This window comes from Manihot esculenta, chromosome 10 (assembly GCF_001659605.2).
Source record: "Manihot esculenta cultivar AM560-2 chromosome 10, M.esculenta_v8, whole genome shotgun sequence".
Lineage (NCBI taxonomy): Eukaryota > Viridiplantae > Streptophyta > Magnoliopsida > Malpighiales > Euphorbiaceae > Manihot > Manihot esculenta.
In genome coordinates this window covers 12,564,457-12,574,281 of record NC_035170.2, presented here as the reverse complement: position 1 = coordinate 12,574,281, position 9,825 = coordinate 12,564,457, and positions in this window count along the sequence as shown.

Sequence of the window (9,825 nt, the reverse complement as noted above, 5' to 3'; positions counted from 1 at the left end):
AGTCAAATTTGAGTTTAATAATATTCGACTTGTTAATATCCGTGAGTTGACTCTTTAAGATCTATGAGCTGACTCGTTAAGAGACTCGCGAGTTAGTTCGTTAAGAGATTCGTGAATGGACTTGTTAAAAAACTCGTGAAAAAACCCGTTAAGAGACTCATGAGTAGACTCGTTAAGATGTTTATTGAGCTGACTCGTTAAGATGTTTATCGAGCTGACTCGTTAAGAGGTTTGGTTCAATTCCATTACACCTCTAATTTCATATGAATTAATTACATTTTTTTATCCATTTAATCTATTTATCATATATATTATTAATTTATATATTTCCATCATTTAATTATGTATCTATATTATTAATTTATATATTTATTTTTCACTATATATTTTTTTAAATAGATAATTTTTTAAACTATTAAGTCTATTAATAAACTGGTATCATTATTATTACTTTCATATATTTATATATGTATTTATATGATTATTTTTCTATTTAATATTATTCACTTAATTTTATAAATTAAAATTTTTATATACTTTAAATATAAATTAATATGATTTCATTGATAAAATTTAAGTATAATATATATATATATATATATATATATATATATATATATATATATATATATATATATATAATAAAATTTAAATTGATTATACTTATATTAATATATTTATTTTATGTAATATTTTATATTTATATTATATATATAGTATTTTTTGTACTACATAAAATAATTTAATATAAATTATATATTTAAATAAAAATAATTAATGATATATGAATAATTAAATAATAATATATGAATAATCAATAATAATATATTAATGAATTTTATATAAAAATATCTATTCATAATAATAATAAAATTATATAAATTTAATTAAAATTATGTAATTTAAATAAAAACTCCCCCTCTCCTTCACAGGTATAAACTATTTATATATATATTTATATATTTATTATATATACTTTAATTAAATAAATAATTATTAAATTTAATATTATATAGTAATCTTATAATAAATATATTTTATATAATTAACTAAAAAGTTTATAGTTAATATTTAAATAATAAATAATATTTGATGTTATAAATAAATAATAAAATATTAAAATCTAAATAATAAAAAAACAAAAGATTTAAATATTAAAATTTAAATAATAAAAAAAAATTTACTGTTAATGGAAATTCAACCTACAACCTTAAAAAAGTCACCTTATATTAATCACTAAACTATAAATCCACATTGTTTAAATCACTGCATCTTATTTTACATATAAGATATTAAAGGTTATTAAATCAACCTATCCTATTCTACATCAGAAACTTATGGAGAAGGAGGTGAAGTTTCTCGATAAATAAAAATTTCACTTTCCATTATACTTTAAATTAATTAAATTTTATTAATAAGTTTTTTAATTGAGATTTCGAACTCAAACTTGAATTAGATTTATTATTAGTTTAAACAAACTTTTCACGAGTCGAACTCGAATCGAACTCAATTATAATATTTAATTTTTAAGTCAAGTTCGAACTAAATATTAGAGATCGAGTCGAGTTCGAGTTCGAACTTCTAAAATTTTTTAATAAACGAGCTTAAGATTTATAAAGTTTAGCTCGAGTCGATTCGATTATACCACTATGACCTAATAATAAAAAGAAAAGATGAGGTCGTTGGTATCTAATGACAATCACTCTAAAACTTAAGTTAGTGATCTTTTTAGATGGGCAAGTGTAAATGAAAAGTTTGAGTTAGTAGACTTGAGTATTCAAATGCGTACTTTGGACTCTGCTTCTACTTTGCTTTTATATCTAATAAGATAGAGTTAACCACTTTTATAAGAATTCGACAAGTACCGGTTAGTGAATAAGAGATTCCGTAATTATAGATGTTCTATGGATTTACTTTGCAACGTCCTTCAATGGTAAAAAGATGCTCTCGCCCAACTCTATGGGGAGAACCTTTACTAAATTGAACATCTTTCACACAGTTGATCTTGTCTCCACGTTATGAATGGCTAATTCAGAGTGTTAAAGTACCATGGTCGTAAGGATAATGCTACATATATCAATTGTACGTTGACAATACATTATATAATTTAGGTGAATACAGAGTCATATCAGAGGTCTCTCCCCTAAAGGACTTCAATTCTTTATATTCAAAGGTTTACAGTTGGTTTCCACAGCTTGGACACATGGCATGACTAAATTGGCTCACTGTCTCACATCCTTTAGCTTGCCTGATGATAAATGTTGTCTTACTTCTCAAGCCGCATTGAACCAACCGTCATATCAATAGTATTACTTCCCCTTTCTTTAATTATTACCATTTTTTCCCACAAACCCTTCCTCCTTTTTAAAGAAGCTTGATCACTCGGTGCTCTCCTTTGCATCCTTCTCAAATGTAACTCCCTTTCCATTGCTTTTCCTATCCTATAAATGAATAAGTCTTCTTTCGTATTCCTCTTTTAGGGTACACTACAAAAAAACTGTGAAATTGCGACCATAGCAACCAATCAGCGACTATTCTGCTACTACATGAATGAAATAATATTTTTATTTAACAAAAAGCTCAACGACCAAAAATTGATCGTTATTTGGTCGCTATTTAGCGACCAAATCTTAAATCGTCGCTAAATTTAGCGGAAATTAATGGCGTGAGATATTTGCGATGAAATTGCGACTACTTTTTGGACAAGAATATTTTGCGACCATATTTAGCGACTAATTAGTTTAGTCGCTAAATAGCAACCAATCGCCAACCATTTCATTTTTAAAATTTTAATTTAATTTTTAATTATATTTTATTTTATTTAAAATTTTAAATTTTAAATTAAGTGATTTCAATTCGGTATACAAAATGACGTCGTTTTGACAATTTAAGGATACTCTAACCTAATCTCTAATCCTAATCCCTAATCTCTAATCCCTAATTAATCCCTAATCCCTAATTCCTAATCCCTAATCCCTAATCCCTAATCCCTAATCCCTAATCCCTAATCCCTAATCTCTAACCCTAATTCCTAATTAATCTCTAATTCCTAACAAAACTAACCCTAATTTCTAATCCCTAATCCCTAATCCCTAACCCTAATCCCTAATCCTAATCTCTAATCCCTAATTCCTAATCCTTAATCCCTAATCCCTAACAAAATTAACCCTAATCCCTAGAGGTGAGCAGAAATTGGTTCAAACCGAAAAAACCGATCGTATCGAACCGATTTGAAAATTTTGTTTTATTTTTTATACATTTCGGTTCGATTCGATTTTTAATTTTAAAATTTTTGATTATTTCAGTTCGGTTCAGTTTTGATCAGAAAAAACCGAAAAAACCGAACCAAACCGATTAATAATAATAATATGTTTTTTCAATAATATAGAGAAATTAAATCATATTACGATTAAAATATTTTAATTAAATTTTAAAATACTAAAAATAAAGTGTAAAAAATAAAAAAATTATTAAAAATCGAAACCGATCAAATCAAACCGAATTGAACAGAATCAGACCGGTTCAGTTCGATTTGATTTCTGATCAAAATCGGTTTGGTTCGGTTTTCATAAACACTAAAATTTCGGTTTTTGATTTATTCGGTTTGGTTCAATTTTGAACCAAACCGACCGAATGCTCACTCCTACTAATCCCTAATTCCTAATCCCTAATCCCTAATCCCTAATTAGCTATACTAACAAAACTAACCCTAATCCCTCATTTATTTTTCCATTTTACTCGAGTCACACTTCCCTCTCTCCGTCGGCGCCTCTCTCCCCCGATTCCCTTCCCATAATTCCCAATCGACGGCTCTCTCCCCCACTTCACTAAAGAGTGCCGACAGTCCAGTCGGCACCGGCGACATCTCCTTTCTCTCCCCAGCGACGATAAATCTTCTCTCTCCCGATATCTCCTTCTCTCTCTCCAGTGGCGACATCTCCCACTTCCCGTCGGAGACAACTCTTTCCTCTCCCTGGTTGGCATCGGCGACATCTCCTTCTCTCTCCCCAGTCAGTGACATCTACTCTTTCCAATTGACGCTTCTCTCCCCCACTTCACTAACGACTGTTGGAGACAACCCTTGCCTCTCCCCAATCGGCGTCAGTGACATCTCCTTTGACTGGAACTCTCTCAGGTTTGCAATCAAATTTTTTGATAATCAAGATCTTTTATGTGCATGTTGTTAAAGAATTTTTAGTTGCTATTAAAGATTTTTAGAATTTTTGGACTATTAATTTGATTATTTGGATATTGTTGATTTTTAGAATTTATGGGCTGCAATTCAAAAGTATCTTCTTACCTTATTCTGTGCAATCACTTTTTCCGCCTGCCCTCTGTTGTAATTTTAGCCTTTTTAATGGAACCATTATCTGTCCCTTTGGAAACGCTGGTCCCTCTCTCTCTCTTTTTATTTTTCTTTTTTTTTTTTATTGGCTTCTCTTCTCTCTGCATTTTGAGTCTTGGTCTTCGCTTTACTCAGTTTCTCCTCTATTATCTGTTTATGGCTTCTCCTCAATTTTCATTTGTTTATTTATTTCAAACTTTTTTAATTTTTCGCGTTCTTTTCTTATTTTCCCCATCTTTGTTTGTTAGGTGGGGTTTTAGTTTAGGATGCAATTTTGGGAATTTTTCTTTCTCCCCATTGTGGATTACTGCAGTTTGGTGATGGAGTTTCAAAGTGGTTAAAAGATTTTCCCAATCGAGGGACACATTGCTGGTAAGATGATTTCGGTTCAATTTGAGTACTGTTAACACATTCTTCATTAGGAATTTAACTGAGAACTAACTCAAGAATGCCATTGTAAGACTGTCTTTGTTATTGAATTGATGCAACTTGGAGATGTTGCCTCTTTTTAAGCAATTGGATTTGGGGCTTGAGATATTTTATCCTTGATAGCTCAATCATTTTGTTTTTTTTCTTTTGCTTGTTCATGTGATATGAATGTTTTGTGAGTACAGTTTTTATTTGTCTTTGACTTTTGTTAATGAAAGAAAGGCTTAGCTGTTATTGTTGATAGTTGAGCTTTTTACACATTTTGCTACTATTCAGATTTTGGAACATAGGATTTAGGTTTAGAATTCCAGGTGGATTATAATTTTATTGATAACCGAAAATGTTATTTTTGACCGATTTTAATAATCACACAGTCAAAAAGAAAAAATAGTCTATAATTTGACACAGATAAAGAAAAATAACATACTTTTATATAGGTTAAATAGATTTTCTTTTTGAAGGTTTAGTAGAGTATTAAGTAAGAAGATAGTCTATAATTTGACACGGATAAGAAAAAATAGTCTATAATTTGACACGGATAAGAAAAATCAACAAGAGTTAAGTGGTAGAATGTTAATTTTCAATGCTATGAATTTACTTTGTTTACGAATTATACATTCCAAATTACAAATTATTTAATGTTTTTTATTCTCAAACAATATTTAATTTGTAAAAAATAAAACTATCATAAAATATCATTTTAATTAGTATTAAAAGTATTGATATTATAATATTATTAATTTTAATATTAATATATTAAATTTATATTATATATTATTCAATTAATAGTTTTTATATTATATATTATTCAATTTATAATATATATGATAATATTAATTTTAATATTGATATATTAAATTTATATTAATAGTTTTTTAAATTAAGATTAAAATACTAAGATTAAATTAAAAATCACCTATGTTAAATTAATATTATCTTAATCAATTAATTTTAGTTAGACGATGGAATATTATGGATAAATTGTAGAGTATATGAATAGCTAAAATTATATATACTAAATAGTGTATATATTTAAAATTAAAATAATTTAATCAGTATTTTCTTGGATAAAAAGATTAAACAACCTAACTTTATTGTAGTTTAACTTAAAAATATTTAATTAATTAATTAATTTTAATAAAATATTAATGCCTTAATAATAATTTGCTAAAATATAATATTGCATTCAATAAAAATATAGTTTTACAAAGCACAAACCTGAATCCAACTTTCTTATCTCAATATTCAGGCTTATTAGTTTTATTTAAAAAAAATTAGGTATATATATTTTAATAATAATTTTAAAATTAATAGTATATAAATTAGTACTTGGCCCTTCTAAAAAATTAAATATGAAACTAAAATATATATAGTTTGATAACTTTTATATTCATTTAAAATAGTAAAAAATTAATCAATACTTAATTTATTAGTTTGTCTTAAATTATCTTTTAACTTTGAAAAATTATTGTAACGACCCGAAAACCGGACCGCTACCGGCGCTAGGATCCAGGTCGGCTTAAGGCCGCCGGGACCCGTAGCAAGCCTAACATACATCCTGAAAACCTGGTTAATCCCATACATGATCAACGACGTACATAAAAATTTAAAACATTTCTTTCACTCATAAGCCAAACTCAACCTGAACATACATGTACATAGTCATGATCATAATCGTGATCCCTCTGTGGGATCTCATCAATGCCCCAACGGGCGATACAACATGAGATGAGTTGGCTTTCATGAATATCATAAAACATTTTTTATCATGTAATAAAAGGGATACCTCATACACAATGTCAAGCACAATATCTAATCCTCAATATCAATACATGACTGAAACTGTACTTTTACATAACATTAATACATTTATCATGTCCACACTATCTGTTACATACACAGGACTTCAATACTCTTATGGATCTCCTGGTCTACCCTGTACCTGCAATCCTGGGGAAAATGGGAGAGGGATGAGCTACTAGAGCCCAGTGAGCAGAAAATAAAAACATTTAAATCATATGGATCATGGAATGCATCACATCACAGCTAATCACATCAAGGATGAATTTGTCACCAATAGCCCTCTACATGGTCCAACTGTGCCAGAACGTAGAATGGGTCCTGGTCTTTCCCTTACATAACATATCATAACATAACAGTGTCCAACTGTGCCAGAACGTAGAATGGGTCCTGGTCTTTCCCTTACATAGTGCCAGCGAACGTAGAATGGGTCCCACTGGTCTTACTTTCCGTACCGTACATATCACATCGTTATATCATAGATCGAGGGCTATGGATCATCCAACATTCATCCCCATCAACATAAAAATATGCAATGCAACATATTCGTGAATTCTAATGCAAGCAACCTAATTCATCACATGGCATTCATGATGCGTGAAACATGCTGAAAAGTTCATTCTTTGCTTTAAAACATAATAAGTTATTCCACTCACCTCTGGATAGCTCTGACCAGACACTGGGGCAACAGACTCACTGCTGGGGTCCTCGGTTCCTCGGGTCCGAACCTACACAGGTGGACTCAAATGAGGGACCAAACATACCTGAACATAACTCTAAACTATTCCCTAAAAACCCCCTAAAGCATCATGAAACAATCATAGGAAAACATGCAAGAAAGGGCTGGACAGGGCACTTTCGGCAGCAGGTTCGGCGGCCGAAAGTCCCTCCAGAGCTGAAAGTCAGGCAAGTTCGGCGGCACCTTCGGCGGCCGAAACTCCCAGACAGAGGCAAAACTCATGCATGTTCGGCGGCACCTTCGGCGGTCGAAAGTCCCAGACAGAGACGAAAGTCTCCTTTCGAGGGCAACTTCGGCAGCCGAAAGGTCTGCCTCCCCAGCCATGTTCGGCGGCCGAAAGTTCCTTCGGCTGCCGAAACTGGTTTCTGCCAAAGGGCAGAAACTTGGCTCCCTTATGCATTTATGCCTCCAATCTCATCCAAACATGCATAAACCTATTCTACAACATTCCCAATCATACACAAGCAAACATACAAGTTCCTAGGGGGCATCAAACCAACAAAACCCCAACTACAACACACAAGCAACTCACATTGTTCAAAATCACACCAAAAACCCATAAACATAACTATGACCTAAACATGCATTCTACCCCCATGAACTTCATAAAACTTACTTAAAACATAACATAAGCTAGAGATTGACTCTTACCTCTTGAAGATCGAGAGTAGAGGCGACCAACTTGAAGTTGGGAGAGATTTGAGTTCTTGAACCTCAAAGCTCCAAAACTTTGCTCAAAAGCTCAAATCTTCAAAACGAAGTTAAAACAAGTGAAAAACTTGAAAGATCTAGAGGAAAAACGTCAAAGATCGGTGAGGGGCGGCGGAAAGCTCACCTTGGCCGAAAATGGGGAAAAGCTCGCCCGTTTTCGGCTAAGGGACCCTTTTATAGTGGATGGCCAGGCCACGTTCGGGGGCCGAATGTGCCTCCGCATGCATGCCATGTTCGACGGCCGAACTTGAGGTTCGGCGGCCGAACCTGGACTTCCCTCACTTATGCTTTCGGGGGCCTAAAGGCGCTCCCGAAGGCATGCATGTTCGGCGGCCGAACCTGAGTTTTCCTCCAAGGTTGTTTTCATGCAAAAACTCATTTCCATTTTACTTAAAACCATGAAATACCTTAAAACATTTTATGAAAACATGATTCTACCCTACTAGAGGCTTCCGACATCCGAGATTCCACCGGACGGTAGGAATTCCGATACCGGAGTCTAGCCGGGTATTACATTCTCCCCCCCTTAAGAACATTCGTCCCCGAATGTTCCTCAACTAGCACAAGCATGGCATAAAACATAACATACATACATATCACATAAACACATAGAGATCTAACCTTAAAAGAGATGAGGGTACTGCTGGAGTATAGACTCCCGTGTCTCCCAAGTGCATTCCTCCAAATTGTAGTGGTTCCACAGGACTTTCACCATCGGGATTTTCTTGTTCCTTAACTTTCTGATCTGGGTGTCTATGATCCGTACTGGCTGTTCAACATAGGTGAGATCCTCTTGGACCTCCACATCAGGCTCACTAAGAACCTTGCTCGGATCTGACACAAACTTCCTCAACATTGAAACATGGAAAACCGGATGGATTCTTTCCATTGAAGAAGGTAAATCCAGCTTGTACGACACATTCCCAATCTTTTGCAAGATTTCAAAGGGTCCGATGTATCGTGGGGCTAGTTTACCTTTCTTTCCGAAGCGAACCACTCCTTTCATAGGAGACACCTTGAGCAATACCAGATCCCCCTCCTGAAACTCTAACTGCCTTCTGCGGATGTCTGCATAACTCTTCTGTCTGCTTGCAGCAGTCTTGATTCTCTCTCTGATTATGGGTACTACCTGCTGGTAATCTCTACTAGCTCAGGCCTTGCCAAGGCCTTTTCTCCAACCTCTTCCCAGCAAACAGGTGATCTGCACTTCCTTCCATATAAAGCTTCATATGGAGCCATCCCGATGCTAGCATGATGGCTGTTATTGTAGGCAAACTCCACCAAAGGTAGATGTTGCCTCCAAGAACCGCCAAAATCCAGCACACACATCCTGAGCATATCCTCTATGGTCTGGATGGTCCTTTCTGATTGTCCGTCCGTCTGTGGGTGGAAGGCAGTACTGAAATCCAACCTAGTACCCATGGCATTCTGCAGACTTCGCCAAAATCTGGAGGTGAACTGGGGCCCTCTATCTGACACTATCGAAACAGGAACCCCATGCAGCCTGACGATCTCGTCAACATACACCTGCGCCAACTTGTCCACAGAATAGCCACTCCTGACAGGAATGAAGTGAGCAGATTTGGTGAGTCTGTCCACAATCACCCATATGGAGTCCAATCTGTTGGACGCCGCCGGTAACCCCACTACGAAGTCCATAGCTATATTTTCCCATTTCCATTCTGGAATAGGTAGCGGGTTAAGCATTCCAGCCGGCTTCTAATGTTCCAGCTTCACCCTCTGACACACTTCGCAGGCTGACACAAACTGTGCCACTTCTTTCTTCATCGCTGGCTACCAA